Source organism: Octodon degus, unplaced genomic scaffold (genome assembly GCF_000260255.1).
Source record: "Octodon degus isolate 3935 unplaced genomic scaffold, OctDeg1.0 scaffold00116, whole genome shotgun sequence".
In the NCBI taxonomy this organism is placed as follows: Eukaryota; Metazoa; Chordata; class Mammalia; order Rodentia; family Octodontidae; genus Octodon; species Octodon degus.
This window is the reverse complement of record NW_004524692.1, coordinates 4,103,154-4,119,726: the sequence shown is the minus strand read 5'-3', so window position 1 is coordinate 4,119,726 and position 16,573 is coordinate 4,103,154. Positions and strand designations below refer to the sequence as shown.

At 41.7% G+C, this 16,573-nt stretch overlaps 1 protein-coding gene across 5 annotated transcripts in view; it reads left to right on the top strand.

The window, feature by feature from the left end:
• Positions 1-8,903: 8,903 nt before the first annotated feature.
• Ddr2 (discoidin domain receptor tyrosine kinase 2) overlaps positions 8,904-16,573 on the top strand; it is a 169,987-nt gene continuing 162,317 nt past the window's right edge. For 3 of the 5 annotated variants that reach the window (XM_023699780.1, XM_023699776.1, XM_023699775.1), the window contains exon 1: positions 9,959-10,131. The gene's annotated coding sequence lies outside the window, so the exon portion shown is untranslated. Of the gene's footprint in view, positions 8,972-9,958; positions 10,132-10,784; positions 10,901-16,573 lie in introns of those variants that run through there. The other 2 variants (XM_023699777.1, XM_023699778.1) reach the window with 2 other exon arrangements.

Sequence of the window (16,573 nt, the reverse complement as noted above, 5' to 3'; positions counted from 1 at the left end):
TGCTGCACCTGCTAAACGTTCAGCCTGAACTCTCTTTTTTTCTTTCTTCTTCTTCTTCTTTTTTTTTTTTTTTTTTTGTGGAACTAAGGATTGAACTCAGGCCCTTGTGCTTGCTAGAGAAGCACTTATTCCACTGAGTCATCTCCCCGGCCCAGAAATATTTCTGATTAGTCAATATGGATATTAATTTTTCAGTGCTTTTGACTTTTTCTAATTTCTTCATAGTCGTAGATCTTCTATATATTTCCATATATTTACTATACATTAAATATATGTGCACACACATGCATGTGTGTTTATCTTCTGTATTCAGTTAATTAATGTTTAATGAGTAGTTAGTGTGAGGTTGATACTATTGTAATGGCTTTAAGTTTGTAAATCCATTGCATCCTTGGAACAAGCGCCCAGTGTAGGTATCAGGGAGATGAGGAGCAGAGAGTTTACTAACTTGGTCAGGAGCGTCTTGATCGTAAGTGGCTGAACTATGACTTCAGCTCAAGCATTCAGGTCCCAGAATCATGTTCTTATCATGGCACTATGCTACTTTGTGTGCAAGAACTCTATGTTTCTCTTAAAATAGTGTTAAGCCCCTGTCTTTTCATTATTTAGACTTCACTGTAAACCAAATAAAATATTATTTTTTAAGCCCTGTTCTTCCTGTCTTCCACACAATCCCTTCTCAACACACTGCAAACTGGCCCCTCACTCTCATTTTCTTTAAGGACGACAACACTCAGTTCAGTATCTCCTCTGTCCCATCCTTTGGTCAACTTTTCTGCCTACAGGTAGATGTCATGTTCTTCCTTTTGCTCTACCTGACCAACCTCCCTCCCTCCCTCTCCTCTCTGGCTCAGTCACATGCAGATACTAGAATGCGAGACCTGGTCTTCATCCACTTTGCCTCTAAAGCAGGATTTACACTTTCTGGCCTTCCTACCTTTGCTGGCTTTCTCTTAGGTTTTACTAACAGAAGACAGTGGATGGAGATTGAAAGGCAGGAAATGTGAAAAAAAGAAATGTTTTCTGTTTTTGATATCAGTGTCATTGCTCTGGAAGTGGCATCTGGGCCCCAGCAGTAGCTCTTCATACCACCCTGGCAGTTTGTCACAGCATTTAGCTTCTTTTTGCATTTCCCATATAAGTCTCACTGTGTCTCCTCAGTGGAACAGAAGAATCCACATTATGACTCACCTCAAAGGTCTGAGCTACAGTCACAAAGTCTCCCCTTCTTCTAGCTCCTAAGTCCAACCCCTTTCCCTTTTGTTTCCCCAGATTTAGACTGGAAGTGCTTTCTACAGTTATTATTTCTGCTTCACCCTCCAACACTAGCGTGACCAATTCCTTATATTCAATCTCTTCTGCTGAAACACCTAGTGTGATATCTGCTTTCCCGTTGAATGTTTAATGATATAAAAGCAAAGTTCAGCACACCAAACCCAAGAGGAAAGCATTACTCAGGAATTCAGGCAAATAAGGAATTGGTCAACAGAGAGTTACTAGGAGTGCCAACATTGGTCTTCTAACTGATTTCTATGTCATCACTGAAATGATACTCACCTTCTGCTTTTATTGAAGTGTTAAACTTGCCAGAAACAACACCTGTACAGAGACTTGAAAGGAGCCTTGTCTCAACTTAGAGAAGTCCACCTGACCCAATTTAACAGTTTCCTGCTGGCATGAGACACCAGTGATCCATCCATGACTGTCCCATCAGGCAGCTTGTAGCACTGGAGGTAGAGGTGGTACACTCATGCATGGGACAACCGGGCATGCACTGCTGGTACTTCCAGATACCAGCAGTGCAATATATGAATTATTGCCCTGTTGTGAATGTGCAGGGTAACAAATTGGAATGTTTTATGGGATGAAACAGTGTATGTAGCCAAGAGCAAGAAGAGCATCTTCATCTTGGGAAGAACTTGGGACAGGAAACTGGAATAGTGTCCAGATTCCTATTTGCACTTGGGTTTTTCTGTGTGCTGACCTCATTATTCTTCCCTGAGGACCAGCCTTCTCTGTTCCCACAGCTCATGCAATGCAGACAATAATGCCACCTGTGCAATCTTTAAAATGTCTTCTCTTTTCAAGTTACTAATCAGATGGGATTTGCAGTCCCTTGCTCTATTTCCAGATTTTATAAATAGAATTCAAGGAACAGTTTAGATTAGGTGTCTATTCCTGATCCCTTCAGTTACAGACAAGGGAGTAAGTTTTACCTCATACTACATGATTCTGATAGCTCTTCCCTAAAGGGGAGGTAGCAGGGCCATAACTGAGCAGAAGCATCTGCCAAGCTTGGCCTCAGTAAGGAACATAATGCTGAGGAACTTGAAATAAAAGCAGGTGTGAATTTTTAATCCTAGAAAATTTACCATATCTACCTAGGCCTAGTCCAGCCCTAAGCCAGTGGGGGAGGGGATGAGGCTGAGCATGCTGTCTGTCATGGGGAGGATACAGACAGAGTACCCACCCCTCCCCTCACTGTGTCAACTCTGTCGAATATATTCTTGATTCTACAGGAAACAATTCTACCTTACTCTTATTTCCATTGAAGAGAGCAGTGCTCTTTAGGGGCTAAATACAGACCAGGAGCTTTCAGGCTTGATCTTTGTTCTTCAAGGTTGTTGACATCCCTGGAATCTTCTGCAGACTCTGTTTCCCTCAAACCCCTCTCCTTCTTGGGTCCAGGAAAACTTTACCTAATAGTTTTTTCTATTCATTTTGTTGGCTTGAAATCTTTTCAGTGTTCACAATGAAAAGCATTTTGTGCATCTGGGTTCTTGTCTGGGACACAAAGGGCCTTGGAAACACAGATCCTATCCCTGAGTAACATCGGAGCCTTCCCAGAAGCACAGAATCAGAATCTGGTCTCTATCTTGAAAGGCAGTTTGAATGCCTCTGGACAGTGCACACTGGACTTGCACTTGGAAAAATAACATTGGTGCTATAAATTCCTTTCTGCTGTGAAATATGTTGTGTGTTAGAAACAAGAAGGTGGTGTTTATGGTGTAACTCGGGGCAATGGAATGGAGTTATGCATTAAGAACCGAACAACAGGACATTGTGCAAGGCCTCTACAGTGAACTGTTTGAGAGGATGAAATGATTTTTTAATACTTATTCAAAATCTTCCCTCCAATTAACACTCACAGATACTGTTCTTGTAGACTTCCCAGCGCTTTCCAGACATAATTGAGAAAAGTAGAGTGATTCTCTAAAAATAAGGCTTAAATAAGGGAAAATGATTGGATCTTTCAAACTTCTTGGACTGGCAGTGGGGCTATATTGTTTCTCCCACAGATGCTGGAAAAACCCTAGGCCAGAAAGGAGGTGGCTAGGGTCTTCAAGTTTCAAGAGAAGGGTTATCATTATGCATCAGATGATTGCAGCAAACTGGGCCTGAGGACGGAAACTACAGCACTATTGCTCCAACTCCACTTTGCTTTGACAAATGGGCGCTTAAGGCACTAGCACAGGAGACGTAAGGGGTAGCTCAGCCACAAGCTGTTTTTCCTGAGTGCAGACAAGGGTCAGATATGAATGGCTGCCAGGGAACATCAGGGTACACATAAAGCGGAACTTGCGACAGTGAGTGTTGACAAGCAGTCTGTTGAGAGATGCTATTCCCTGAAGGCATTTCATTAATGAAAGAATTAGTTTATTTAATTATTTTGCAGTACTGGAGATTAAACAAGTACAACGTAGTTTGCACTGAATTACACCCTCAGCTCCCCCCACCCACTTTTTCTTTTTTTTGAAAATTTTCTTATTTTGAGGCAGAGTCTTACTAAATCACTAAGATTGCCCAGCCTGGAGTTAAAATTTATTATCTTTCTGCCTCAACTTCCCAGAGTGCTGAGAATACAAGTGTGTGCCACCACATCCAGCACTTTAAAATTAGCTTGCTCTTTTAATCTAAGGATAGTGTATGTTTCCAGATCATAACTTGGAAAATGGTTAATATCCCCTTGACAACGATGCTATTTCAGTAATTCGTTTTAGTAATCCTCACTCTCAGAGAATTCAAAGGTGAGTTGCAATTCTGAGTCTTAAGGGTCTATTTTATTATCTACACCCCATTTCTCAGAATTTCTGCTGGGACAAGGACTTGTTAGGCTTTCTCCACAACGAGCAAAGAAATGAAACCTCAATGCCTCAGGCAGGAGACCAGAAGATCACTCTCCATCGGACCTGGTGGATAATCAAGAACCTAGGTGCTCTGCAGAGGTCTGTTGCTGGTGGCCAGCAGGGAGCAGGAGCCCTGAGAGGCCTGAGAAGCTAACTCGAATTCATACTCTCCCAGGCTGAGACTCTGCTAGACGTTGACTTACTTGTAAAACACCCCGAGCAAGCTGTCCTTTCCCTGAGCTTTCTTTTCCTTGTTTGTAGCCCGAGGATATTAATATCTGCACTGAGTGCATATCTGGGCTGTCTGAGGACCAGATGAAGTCATGTCTGTGAAAGCCTCCCAGAGGTGGGAAACACTATACGTGCCATTGTTAAACACTAAGGCGCGTGAGAATCTTTTTTCACTAATAACTTCAACTTCCCCTTCACCTGACTTTGTAGCTCACTCATGGGAAAATCACGAGACAGATTGATTTGATTTTGTTTTTTAATTCTTATTTCTTTCTGTGACAGAAGTGCTGTGGATCAATGACAGAGTTAACGATCAGCTTTAGGAACAAAAAGGAAGGGTACGGATTATTATCCATAAAGATAACAAGACTCAATTCTTGGAAGCCTCAGAATGAACAGCTTCCCTCCTGCTCAGAAATCTTTTCTATTCACCCCACAAACACACAACTCTTCACTGACAACAAGGAACATGTGGCTGTGCTCAGATGAATTCTGAGTCTACAAGATACGGTTTTCGGCAAGGTAACTTTGTTTTGCTCATTATGCTCCTTTGGGCATTGGGGAAATAATAGTACCTTCCTTATGGAGTTCTTGAGAACAGCAAATGAAATGATAAGTGTAAAATTCTTAGATGAGTACCTGGCACACAGGAAGCACTCCGCCAAGTGATTCTTTCTGCCCCTCATCAGCTTCTTACAGCCGTATGAGTTGTTAGTGTATCTTGTTCCCACTTTTTAGAAGGAACAGTTAGAGGGGATTTTGAAGGGGATTTTGTTCACTAAGGGCTTGAAATTAATTTCCCTTTCACTAATGAGCACACTGAGATTTGGAACTCACAAACCAAGTTCAGGAAGGAACCAAGGAAAATCCACATGCGGCTATCTGGACATTGTGGCATTTTTGGTTTTAGAAGATTAGTATTTCAGTTGCCCATAAGTTTTCTTTGCGATTCTTTTTTTTAAAGTATTAAGATTGCAAGCTTCGATGTCCATGGATTGGTCTATTGTGGATGAATTAACCAATACCAAAAATCTTAAAAATTGGCTTCCACAATTGGTCTAATGTATGCACAGTGTAACTCCACCGAAATTTCTCCATTTTTCTCTTGGTAAGGTGTAATTTCTTTAAAATCCAGGTATTGTTAGGCTTTGTTAATTATTGGTATAGCAGATGCTTTGGGAGGTCTTCTAGTGCCTAAGGCCTCTTTTCTTAAAGCTGACTCACCTTGAAGCTGTATGCATATTATGTGATTATCAATGTTATAGTTTAGAGGTAGAGGATGAGTATATGAGACATGGCTGATCAATCAGTTACTTCCTCTGAGGATTCTTCAACTGGCCTTCAGTAAGAGCTAAAGTACCATCTTATGATGGCCACCTTTTAGGAGTCTGTGAGAAGAAGCAGAAAGAGCTGGTTTGCTAAAAAAATTAATGGGGATATCATGATGTAGGGCTATGAAGAAGAGGAGAAAGAAAAAAGAATGAAAGAGGAAGTGGAGAAGAGAAAAGAGGAGGAAGAGGAGGAAAAGGGAAGAGACACAAAGGAAGAGGAAAAGGGAAATTAGAAGAAGGGAAAATAAGAGGAAGAAGAGAAGAAAAGAGGATGGGAGGAAGAGGAGGAAAGAAACAGAGAGGAGAGATAAAACTATCAACTAGTTTATGATGGATTAATTTCCAGTTATTATTATTATTATTATTATGATTATTCTTATTATTATGCCAGCTCAGGATGCCTCAAGGTCAGGTCTATGAAGACATGAGGATCGAACCACAGAATCCAGAGCCTGACTGCTTTGTTTAAGCAGGCACTTAAACAACTGAGCTAATGGGCAGGCCCCCTCCTTTGGAAACTTAAATATACCATGTAGTTTTGTTTTTGTGAATACACATATATCCTTATAAGGGGTATGTGTGTGTTGGTGTGTTTAAATTTTTTATTTTTTATTTTTTTTTTTGGCGGAACTGGGGATTGAACTCAGGCCCTTGTGCTTGCCAGGGAAGTGCTTATTCCACTGAGCCATCTCCCCAGTCCTGTGTGTTTAAATTAAATAAAGTTCCTTTTAATTCCATCCCTTATTTTATTTCTAAAGCCTCAGAGAAGTGTCTAGCTTCTAGTCATTTAGAGATGGAAATACTATAGTTGTTTCAATTTTTCTTTGTTGTTGTTACTGGGAAGCAAACTCAGGATCGTGTGCTTGCCAAGCAGGCCTGTGATGCTGAGCTACATCCCTGGCCCAGTTATTTCAATTCTTAACACTTATACAGTGAAGCCTCAGTTCTCCAATTTAATTTGCTGCATAAGTCTGGAAAACTTGGCTTCAGTTGTGTTCATTACCTGATACATAGTTCATAATCAAAAATAGCATTTTGCCAAATGCTTCTGCTTGCCAACTAAATTGTTTGCAACCAAAGTGTTTGTGAACCGAAGCATCATTGTATTTCATTGAACCTTGTATTACAGACTAGAAAAGACCTTGGAAAGGCTTTTTGCACATTTCCTTACATGTATCTTGGCCAATCCAGATAAATCTACCCTATTTTTAGTAAAGTCCTAGTTCTCAGTTATTTATTTTCAGTGTAAAAAAGACCTCGTAACGAGGATGTATTACCTTCTATGGACCATAAATAATTCTGATTGCAGTGACTCATGTTTCCAAGCCAAACCAACCAGGGGATACAATCTGCACACAAAAGAGTAATAAAATTATATTTTCCACATCTGTTCTCACAATATCAGGAATTCTAACTGTACTCCAAACTCTATCAAATAGTTTTGAGGGTCCTCAGGAAATTTCTTCTTTCGGTCCCATGGACTGCCTCTTTCACTTTTGAAGCAATACTTCCATATTATTTCTTCCCAGCTAGGGTTCCCTATTACAATTACTCATTATGGTTGAAGAAACACAGCCTCCCTATCCAGTCAGAGTTGTATCTGGAAACAAAGGCACAGGTCTGATGATTTTTCCTGTGCCTCTCAAAGTTTTTTGAAAAGATCACAGTCAGCTTAATTCTGCTCTTGTCTTGGAAGTATACACTTCCTAGAGTTCAGGATTAGACCTTGAATTTGACTCAGAATAGCCCAAGTGATAGAGGTGGCATTTTGAGCATCAGGCATAAGATTTTGAGTGGTAAACATGGTTTGTTTTTTGAGCTACTCCTTACCTTTGACAAAGCTTGGTGTACTTGGTACCTTGTTCTATGTCTTTTCACTTGGTGAGTTCTCCACAAGTCTCCTTGCTCTTTATACAACTAAACTCTTGATGAGGCTGCACATCCTTCCTCAGGGGAGTCTGGTTTTCTGGGGTTTGAAGTCAAATCTGGCTCAAGATGGATTCTTAGTTATACACATGCACATACACAGACACGTGGTCCTACCTGCAGAATAGAACCACCTTTGGTACTGATACTTAAGGACACATACATGCCTGCTTAGTTACTGTTTTGTCACTGAGATGAAACACTCAAAAGTTAAGGAAGCAAAGGTTTATTTAGCTCACAGTTTGTAGAGGTTTCAGTCTACAATCTGCTGGCTCAAAGGCAGGGTGGCAGGGCAGGGGGACAACTGCTCATGGTGGTAGAAACAACAAAAGGAACAAGAGAGAACCAGTTCATGGTAGCCAGAAGGTAGCAATGCAACAAGAGAGAAAGACAAGACTCTTTCTGTCCCTTCTATTACACAGAGGCAACCTGCCCTAGTGCAAGTGTAGCACTCACACCCTTAATCCTAGCCAGAACTGTGCCAAATCAATGAACGGACTGACTTAGTCACCACGTACCCTTACTCCTAGCAACACGTGCTCTAGATTCAGCCACCTCTGAGGAGCCTGCCACTTGACTGCATGAGGCTTTGGAGGGACATCTAGATACAAGTTACGACATCTGACTTTTCTTAGGTTCTAGCTTGGGGAGGCAATTACACTATTTTCCACATTTGACCTATAACTTCACCCAACCCCTGAAGTGATGGTTTATATTACTGCACTTCATAGCAATATCAAGGAAATAAGCTACTACAGGTTTAGATAAGTGAAGAGAATCCTAGGACTGTTTCTATAAGCAGATGTCCATAGAAGTCTCTGGCAGGCACCTAGTAAAGTGTCTGGTACACATTCAACGTGTGTTGATTAAGCTGAGCTAAAGGCCTTGGCCTTGGAAACTCTCAGACCTGAGTAGTTCACCTTGAATTCTTCCTTCTCTTTGTGAAATAACCCTGGCTCTAGCTTTTCCTTCCGGATCTTGTTTTCTGCCTTAACTGTTCCTGTGGCTGTCCCCTGAGCTGTCTCTCTGATCTCCTTATCCTGTTCTAGCTGTGAAGCATGGGCATCGCAGCTGCTTTCTGGTGCAGGGCTTAGGGGGCTTTCAGGGACTTCACACTGACAGTTTAGATCTTAATTTCATGGCTATCTCCCTGGGATTTGCTTTCCCTCCCTCTTTCCTTTGTGAAGCATCTCCTGCTCTTGACTTATTATGGGGATGCCCCTCCCTCCTTTTCCTAGTGGCCCCACCTCCCCTCCTGCTCATCTTGGAAGCAGCTCAAGTACAAGAGAGAAGAGCTGGTGTTTGCTCCAGAGCCCAGAAGCAGGACTCTTACGAGGAGGAGGCTGGCTCTCACAGGTAGGCGAGGTCTCCTCAGCTACCCTTGCCGTCTACCTTTCCTCGTGTATCTCTTGCTCTCCAGAACCTGGTTTCCTGTACTCCCTCTACTCCTGGAGAATCAGAACCTTTGAGTCCTGCTCAGGAGTGAGCCAGGCTCTGAAGGGTTAAGGCTGGGGCCTGGACTGATGGGGAGGATTATCAGTTATCATTCAGAAACCCAAGTGCAAGCCTCCTTGTCGCCTACACATAACTTTCACATGATCCCTGGCCCTGGCCACAGGAACAGGGGCTGGGAGGGAGTGAGGGGGGAGGAAAAAGAAGTTTACAAAATAATTTAGAAAGTCCTCGTAAAAGCGTGTGTTTTCATTTAGCAGCAGGAATCCAGGACAGCAACAGACCCTTAGCAGCCACAGCCAAATGGGAATTGAGTGGAAAAAAAAAAAAGGAATCCTGGACTTTGGAACCATCAAGTTTTTTGTTTTGTTTTGTTTGTTTTTTAGAGGAGGTTGGAGGATTAAACCAAATATTTTGGAGGGCGAGGAGGGCTCAGCTGTGAGCTCTCATGGCCCGAATACTGGAGTCCAGCTCCATGTCATTGACACAACTGTCCTGTAAACTTCAATTTGAAGAAACTCCAAACTTTTAGTGTGCTTCTAGTTTCAGTTCAAGTAAGAAAAATGAGGTGGTGGTGGGGGTCACAGGACAGGGACCAAGTTTTAGAGGCGGGGAGGAGGATGTAGGGATGGCTAATGGGAAGGCAGCTACGGCTTTAAGTCTGTCCTATGGTTATACATATTTTTTTTCTTCTATGAATGGGTTTTGCTGTAAATTATAGCTTTGCCCACGGTCCCTTGGGTCAAAAGAAATAGACTCTAAACAGAAAACAGCTCTGATTGGTGACTTTCCTCTTTCCCTCCCCAACCCCCTTCCTAATTGAAACCAAATGTGCAATATATTGGATGCTGGGATCCCTGGCGCTCTCCCAGGAATCCTCAGAATGTGAGGTTTCTCTCAAAGGCATCTTGCATCAGCCTGTGGATGTATGCCTGCCACCAGCCTCCCTTACGGGCAAAGGGGAAAGAGAAGCGCTTCACAACTAATCCTCCTTTTTGGTTTGGGGGAACTCAGTGGATTATAACTGTTTTCTTCTTTCCCAAACTGTGCAGTCCTGGATGAAAGTAAGTTATATGGGTCTTTTTTTTTTTTCGTTTTTTTCCCTCGTCATTTTTTCTTTTCCTTCTTTCTCAAAAATGAAAGCTCCGGATATACTTCTCGTGGTGTTTCAGGAAAAGCTGTAGAAGAGAGAGGAATTTTGAGTCAGACAGGGAAGCGGGAGTGGGCCACCTCGGACAGGAGAAGTCAGAGCTCACATCTTTGGAGGTTTGGATTTGTGTTGTAGGGGAGAAAGAGCGCTACTAAGCGCAGAAGGCCGAAGCAAAGGAAATGAATCCGTAATCACTGGAAGATACAGTAAACAGTGCTAGCAGAGCTGAAGTTGCTGGCAGGCGAGACAGGCCGATTGCAGAGTTAGTTTTTAGGTTGGAGATGGAGAAAGCCAAGCAGAACAGCTAGGTTTTATGCATTCAGCGGCGTTGTTTAGGGTGCTGGGTCTTGGAGCTAACAGAACCAGGAACTTTGTGTGTTGCAGGGCAGTTGCTGATTTTGTCCATAAGAAAGGAACTTTGGATGAGGGGTGGCCTTACTCGGAGGTTCTCGGCGCTGGCGGGTAGAAGGCGGCTCGTTGGGGGCTTTCTCAGTGGGCGACCCTGAAGCCCAGCTGCCCAGACTCATCTCCTCCTCTTGGCTGGGTGCCTCTTCCTTTGTTATCCAGTGACTTCGGGCTGTTTTTAGTTGGGACCTCTGAGCCCCGTCCAAACTACGAGAGTCCCATCCAAAGGAGAGGATGGTTTTTCCAAGTGGCTGAAGTTCTCAGGACAGCCATTTGAGGTGAGAGTTCGCGTTGCTCAAGCTAGTAGTGGCTTCAGCACCATTTTGCTGACTGCTTTTTGCCTGATTTTTTTTTTCCCCCCTTGGGGGAACAGGAGTCCTGCAAAGGCCCTTACAGACCTCCCTGGAGCCCCTCATTTCACAGCTGTCTAACAGGACAGGAAGGGTGATGGACATTTTCAAGATTTTGCCACATGTTTGCTGTGGAGCGAAAACTGAGGTTCTTTCGAGTGCTGGCCCAGTGTTCTTTCTGTTCCACACGTCTACTTGAAAGTACCCTTACTTGTTCTTTTTAAATGTTTGTTCCAGCCGAGACAATAAAGGCAGTTTCATTAATGAGTTGCCGGAAGGACATTAGTTATCAACCATAGAGTGTGCTTGTACCATAATGGTGGCTTGTAGCTGATGGTACCCATGGTTAGATGTGGTTGTGTGTGTGTGTGTGTGTGTGTGTGTGTGTGTGTGTGTAAAATAAAGGAAGGTAACATTTGCACCAGGCTCCACATTCAGAGCTTTGATTCGATCCTCACAGTTCTTTAAAATCACTGTTTCCATCTTACAGGTGAAGATATTAAAGCTTAGAGAGGTAAACTGAATGGCTCAAGAAAATGCACATAATACATAACATGTCATATAGGTCTGACTGTAAATCCTATGTTTGGAATCACTATTTTAACAATTCTCTCACTACTCTGCTCCACACTTGCACTTGGTCAGAATTGAAGTCAAATTCTGTGTCTCTTTGGTGACCAGGAGGCCAAGATGTCAGGGTAAGGGAGCAAGTGGTTTGGTTTTCCTCTCAGACAGTACTTCTGTACTTGGATGAAAATATATCTAGATATCACCTGTGGATTAATTTCCGGGCACTTGGTGCATACTTACCTGTGTTATGCAAAGAGGCTGGAATTTAGTGAGAAGACCAAGTTTAAATTTTAGCTCTACCTTTTACTACTTGGTGAAGTTGCATTACCTTGTTGTGCTTTGATTTCTTTATTTTTTTACACAGAACAATGCTCTGAAGTATTTATTATTATTGTAAGAGACATTAGTCACAAATGCTTTTCAAAGGCTATGAAAGGCCTAGCCGCATCAGTTCTCACCATGACGAATACCAAGCAGCAGTACATACTGTGCCAACCTCTGCCACGCTGAGCCTAACAGGTGGTGCTAATGCCACTGATGGGGACACCAGCTGCATTTGGCTGTGTGAGAAACCCTGAGATGGGTAGCTGTACCTCAGTGCCCACTTCCTTTGAATGGAAGCAACCTTTACTTGGGGGAAGTAGTTTTTACTTTGAACTTTTTCTCCAGTAGCATGGTTTGCCCATAATTCCTCACCCAAAGTAGCAGAGGATGGAGTATACTAGGCTTCTTTAAGCATTCCCTGAATCTGTGCCATCTGTAGTCAGGACCTGTACCCTACTTTCTCCTCAAAGGAGATTGACATTCTAGTAGCTTCTTGTCTAGGTGAGGACAGATTCTTGACTCAAGACCTTCTTGTGGCTGGCAAACACACTTCCCTTTGTCCTGTGCCTCGTGTTCCTTGTTCCGTGCCAGTAGTCAGGGCATTGTAACTGCTCCTGGGTGTGTGTGAGAGGCCAGCATGCAGCAGAGGCCCTACCTGTGTTTCTGTGGTAAGGGAGGATAAGGGAAGTAGGGAAGGTGTTTTCAGAATCTTTTTCTTGGAATCCTTAGCAGTCTCCACAGCCCAGCTCAGAGGGGAAGCTTCATCTAAAGGTGTCCCATCATTATTTATCCCTCCCAGCTTCTCTGCCAACTCAATTTTCTATCCTTATATAATCACTCCACAGACTCAAACAGTATGAATTCTCTCTATCACATGTAAGGAATTTTGTTCAAAAATTTTCCATGTGATTGCAGTTTTAATAAACTGAGTTCTAATAAACTCAGAGCAGCCACACCATCTGTTAATGTCACACCGTTTTAAACTAACTTGAACTCTCAGACGTGTTTCTCAAGTTCCTTTACAAGATCCACTTTGAGGAAATTCACACCACATATGTATGCTCCAAATACATAGCAGAAATGCACAGCTTGCAGGCTTTCAGAAAGCAAACACTATCTAAAAACGGATCTTCACTGGCATGCCGTGTCCTGTGCCAGTTCACTAAATGGTGATCTGTCCACAACGCAGACACACTGGATTCTTTATGTTTCTCTCTTTGAAACTGTGCAACATATGAAACAATCAGCCCTTTCCCAATAAGGACTACTCAGTCCAGAAATGTGTCCCATATCCCCATAGATCTCAGAACCCCTGTGAATTTAGTACTGGTTCATATTAAGGACTACTCTCCAGTAAATTCAGGATCATATGGATTTCCAGAGCAATCAAGTTAAAATAGCTACAGTTGGAGAATAGGACATGATGCATCAAAGCGTTCCCTCAATGATTCCAGTATGAACCAGAGTTGTGTACCTCTGCTGGTCAGGCTTCAGGTGTGTTGTCTTAGGCAATTCAACTCAATTACATTTGATGTGATTCTATTCAAAAAGTATTTGTTGCTAACCTACTAGTGTGGCACTGTGTGAGACTTTCTAACAACGTAACTTAACAAAGGAAATATGATGCTCAGATACTTGTTGGGGGCAGGGGTCACTGGATCGTGAACCACCTATTGACTAAACTAATGGTCTCTCTAAACTGTACTCATCTCTATAAGTAGTACCTGCACACATTTACATGTGTTGTGGTTGTTTCACCCTATAGAAAAATTAAGAACAAAATTTAAGAACTGAATACAGAACTTTCATATATTCCTTCCACTCTTTGAAGAGTTTTTATGTTTTATCAGCTATTTAATATGCATTTTTAAGCATCTACTAGTCATAGACATGGAATAAACTATAGATCAGCTGTGAAATTCTTCATAATGTTCTATATCCATAGTTTGAGCTCTCTCATTTATTTTTATTTTGTTGTATACAGCATATTGTTGGATTTTTGTTTCCTAATCCACTGTGCCATTCTATTTCTCTTAATTGGTGAATTGAGTCCATTTACATTGATGGCTATAATTGAGAATTATTGACTTATGATTGATATGTTATTTACCTGCTGTTGTTTACTCCTTTTTCTCTTGTGTTTAATTGTCTGCCCTACTTAGTTGGTTGCTTCTGTTTTCATTCATGGAGTTCTGATCATTTTGGTCTCTCTCTAGAACATTTTTCAGGAGCCTGTGTAGGGTTGGCTTTGTCATCATGAAATTCTTTAGCTGTTCTTTGTCATGGGAGTATTTCACTTCTCCATCAAACTTGAAAGAGAGTTTTGCAGGGTATAGTAGTCTGGGCTGGAATTTGTTTTCATAGAGGACTTGAAGTACTCTGCTCCATGCTCTTCTTGCCTTTATGGTTTGTGAAGAGAAGTTGGCTGTAATTCTGATGGGTTTTCCTTTGAATGTGATCTGCTTCTTTTCTCTAGCGGCTTTCAGTATATTATTCTTGTGCTGGATTTCTGGGATCTTGACTATTATATATCTCAGTGTGTTTTTAATTGGGTTGAGGTTACTTGGTGTTCTGTATGCTTCGGTTACCTGGATGTCAGGTTGTTTCTTCATATTTGAGAAGTTTTCTGCTATTACTTCTGCCCATATTTTTTTTTAATATCATTTGTATTGACTCCTTCTTTCTCATTGATACCTATTAGTCTCACATTGTTCATGTTTGCATCATCTTGCAGGTGATGAATTATTTTTTCCTGCATTCTAATTATTTTAAGAGATCTTTTTTTTACCTTTTCACTGCTGCACCAGCGTCTTCAAGATCTGAAATGCTGTCTTCACTTTCACTTAAATGGTTTTGCAAGCTTGTGATCAAGATTTTAAGTTCCTCTATATCTCTTTGACTCTGCTTCATGCAATCTATTTCTTTCCTGTATTGCTTGTTCAAGGAATCTGTCACTTTTCTAATCTCCTCTATTTTTTAATCAATGTCTTCTTTAGAAGCAGTTATTAATTCTTTTACTGTAGTGTTTTTTTTTTTCAGATTGGTTTTCCTCCCTATGTTTCTCTATTCGATTCTTTACCAGATGCTATGAATTCAGAGATTTCTTTTATTATTTCCAATCTGAGGTCCTCTATATCTTTCTGCAGTTGTTTCTTTACTTCAGACACTCTTGATTCATTGATTTCAGCTGTGTGATTCCCAATTTGTTCTGTGCTAGTGTCCTCTGCACTTGTTATGGGTGAGCTTGGGGTCTGAGATTGCATTTTGCTCCTTCTCATTGGCATTTTGTATAGCACTGTCTTCTGACCTTTGTTGTAGATCTTTGGTGCAGTTATAACCTTAGCACCTACTAAAATTCAGGTACAGATCTACAAAGTTTGGATTTATCTAGCTGTGCCTGGCTTGGGTCTGGCTGCTGTGCTCAGCTCCTTCCTGCTGCTGCCCTTGGGGGTGAACCTGTTGTGCCCCTCTGGCAAGATGTTCAGTTCCTGGACTAGCTGGGTGGTTCTGTGGGGACTCTTTCTTCAGGGATGGCAGCTGCAGAGTTTCACCCCAGGCCTGTATGCCAGGCCTGAGCTGAGTCTGAAGGGGACAAGGGGGAGCGGGAGGAAGGGAAGCTCTCCCATGCACTCACTGGGCCTGGGCTAGGGCCAGATTTGGGGGTCCCAAGATTGCAGAGGAAGTTCTCACTCACTCAGTGGGTGTTTATGTGGGGGTTGTGGAGTGATGGTGGGGTCCCAAGGGTGCAGAAGAAGGTCTCACTCACGCTGCATGCCTGGGTTTGGCTGGAGCTATTTTTATTTTCTATTTTAAAAGAGAAAAAAGTTTTATAAACATACTAGAAATGATATAGAATTTTGCTGATGTTCCTTTTATTCATAAAATAACAGGAATTAAGCAATGGTTATTATATTGCATAATGTTGCTTTTAAATTCATTGTTTAGGTTACCATATATAAGCATGCAAAATTGGTAAAAAGAAAAGTCACAAGAAATTAAGAGGAGAAAAAATATTAAGCATTAACTGCTCCTTTCAATAGACCAGCAGAAATCAGCAATACAATTATCCAAGCTAGCCTGTCTATATACATAAATATATCTTTTTCCCTTCCTTTCTTTCTTTTGTCCTTTTCCTCATTCCAGTTATTCCTTCCCTTTGAACAGATTCTTTCCCTTTTACAGTATCTATTATACCTTTGAGATTTTATTTACTCTGTCTGTTTCTTGTACTAGTTAGACAATATAATATTTATACATGTGGGTCTGATTTATTTCACTTAGGAGTATGGTCTCTAGTTGCATCCATTTATCTGTCAAAGGCTCAAATTTATCCTTTTTATAGCAGAGTAATAGTTGTATAAAAAATCACATCTTTTTTATCCATTCTTCAGTTGATGGGCACCTGGGTTGTTTCTAAGGTTTAGTTATGACAAATAAACATGGGCACATGTATACTGCTGTAGTATGATGTTTTCAGTTCTTCTGGAAAAATATCTAGGAGGGGGATAGCTGGGTTCAGTGGGTCCTCTAATCAGGGTGGAGGAATCTCCACCCTGATTTCCACAGTGGTTGCACCAGTCTACAGTCCCACCAGTGGTGCAGAGCGATCCTTTCTCCACACAACCCCTCTAGCATTTGTTATGATTGACCTCTTGATCTTTCTGGGGTGAGATAGAATCTCAGGGTTGTTTCAGTTTGCATTTCTTG